Source organism: Xylocopa sonorina, unplaced genomic scaffold (assembly GCF_050948175.1).
Source record: "Xylocopa sonorina isolate GNS202 unplaced genomic scaffold, iyXylSono1_principal scaffold0098, whole genome shotgun sequence".
In the NCBI taxonomy this organism is placed as follows: Eukaryota; Metazoa; Arthropoda; class Insecta; order Hymenoptera; family Apidae; genus Xylocopa; species Xylocopa sonorina.
The window spans coordinates 215062-217854 of NW_027490169.1; positions in this window are offsets into that span (position 1 = coordinate 215062).

Sequence of the window (2793 nt, forward strand, 5' to 3'; positions counted from 1 at the left end):
CTTCATGATAAGATATAATATTAATTGCGAAGTGTCATGTATACCTTGTATTCACTTCAGAAGAATGTAAATGCGACACTCCCTTGCTAGCAAATAACGTTTGCAGATGTTTACGTATCGTAGCAAGCGTGTCATAATGATTCTTAAAACGAGATATCGCATCTCATTTCTATGTTTCATGATAACATATAATATTCATTGCGAAGTGTTAGGTATACCTCGCATACACTTCAAATGAATGTAAAGGCGACACTTCCTTGCTAGGAAATAGCGTTTGCAGATGTCTACGTATCGTAGCAATTGAGTTCTTATGCTTCTTATATCGCAAGATCGAATCTCATATCTATGTTTCACGATAAGATATAATATTCATTGTGGAGTGTTATGTATACCTCGTACTCACCTCAAAAGAATGTAAATGCGACACTTCCTTGCTAGGAAATAGCGTTTGCAGATTTCTGCGTATCGTAGCATTAGATTTCTGTTGCATCTCAAAACGCGATATCGCATTACATTTCTATGTTTCATGATAAAATATAATATTTATTGCGAAGTGTCACGTATACATCGCATACACTTCAAATGAATGTAAATGCGACACTTCCTTGCTAGGAAATAGCGTTTGCTGATGTCTACGTATCGAAGCAAAAGAGTTCTAATGCTTCTTAGAACGAGATACCGCATCTCATTCCTATGTTTCATGGTACGATATATTATTCATTGCGAAGTATCACGTATACCTCGCATACTCTTCAAATGAATGTAAAGGCGACACTTCCTTGCTAGGAAATAGCGTTTGCAGATGTCTACGTATAGTAACAATAGAGTTCTAATGCTTCTCAAAACGCGATATAAAATCCCATTTCTATGTTTCATGGTAAGATAAAATATTAATTGCGAAGTGTCATGTATACCTTGTATTCACTTCAAAGGAATATAAGTGCGACACTTCCTTGCTAGGAAATAGCGGTGGCAGTTGTCTACGTAACGAAGCAATAGAGTTCTAATTCTTCTTAAACCGCGAAATCGCTCCCCATTTATATGCTTCATGCTAGGATATAATATTCATTGTGGAGTGCTATGTATACCTCGCACACACATCAAAAGAATGTAAATCCGACACTTGCTTGCTAGGAAATAGCGTTTGCAGATGTCTACGTATCGAAGCAATAGAGTTCTATTGCTGCTTAAATCGCGATATCGCATCTCATTTCTATGTTTCATGATAAGATATAATATTCATTTCGAAGTGTCATGTATACCTCGTATCCACTTCAAAAGAATGTAAATGCGACACTTCCTTCCTAGGAAATAGCGTTTGCAGATGTCTACGTATCGAAGCAGTAGAGTTCTAATGCTTCTTGAAACGCGAAACCGCATCTCATTTCTATGCTTCATAATAAGCTATAATACTCATTGCGAAGTGTTACGTATACCTCGTATACACTTCAATGAATGTAAGTGCGACACTTCCTTGCGAGGAAGTAGCGTTTGCAGTTGTCTACGTGTCGAAGAAATAGAGTTTTATGCTTTTTAAATCCCGATGTCGCATCTCATTTCTATGTTTCATGATAAGATATAATATTCATTGTGGAGTGTTATGTATATCTCGTATTCACTTAAAAAGAATGTAATTGCGATACTTCCTTGCTAGAAAACATCGTTTGCAGATGTCTCCGTACCGAAGCAATAGAGATCTAATGCTTCTCAAATCGAGATATCGCATCTCATTTGTATGCTTCATGATAAGATACAGTATTCATTGTGCAGTGTTAAGTATACCTCGCGTACACCTCAAATGAATATAAATGCGACACATCCTTGCTAGGGTATAGCGATGGCAGATGTCTACGTATCGAAGCAACAGTGTTCTAATACTTCTTAAAACGAGATATCGCATCTCATTTCAATGTTTCATGGTAAGATATAATATTCATTGCGAATTGTATTGTGTACCTCGCATACGCTTCAAATGAATGTAAATGCGACACTTCCTTGCTAGGAAATAGCGTTTGCAGAAGCCTACGTATCGTGGCAATAGAGTTCTAATGTTTCGTAAAACGCAATATCGCATCTCATTTCTATGTTTCATGGTAAGATAAAATAATCAGTTCGAAGTGTCAGTTATACCTCGCACACACATCAAATGAATGTAAATGCGACACTTCCTTGCTAGGAAATAGCGTTAGCAGATGTCTACGTATCGAAGCAATAGTGTTCAAGAGGTCCTTAAAACGCGATATCGCATCTCATTTCTATGTTTCGTAATAAGATATAATATTCACTGTGGAGTGTTACGTAGACCTCGTATTCACCTCAAAAGAATGTTAATGCCACACGTACATGCTACGAAATAGCGTTTTGCAGATATCTACGTATCGAAGCATTAGAGTTCTAATGCCTCTTAAAACGCGATATCGCATTACATTTCTATGTTTCGTGATAAGATATAATATTCATTGCGAAGCGTAATGTATACCTCGTATTCACTTCAAAAGAATGTAAATGCGGCACTTCCGTGCTAGGAAGTAGCGTTTGCAGATGTCTACGTATCGATGCAATAGAGTTCTAATGCTTCTTAATTCGCGATATCGCATCTCATTCCTATTTTGCATGATATGATATAATATTGATTGTGGAGTGCTATGTACACATCGTATTTACTTCAAAAGATTGTAAATGCGACACTTTCTTGCTAGGAAATAGCGTCCGCAGATGTCTACGTAACGTAACAATGGAGTTCTAATGCTTCTTAAAACCCGAAATCGTTCCTCATTTCTGTTTCATGATAAG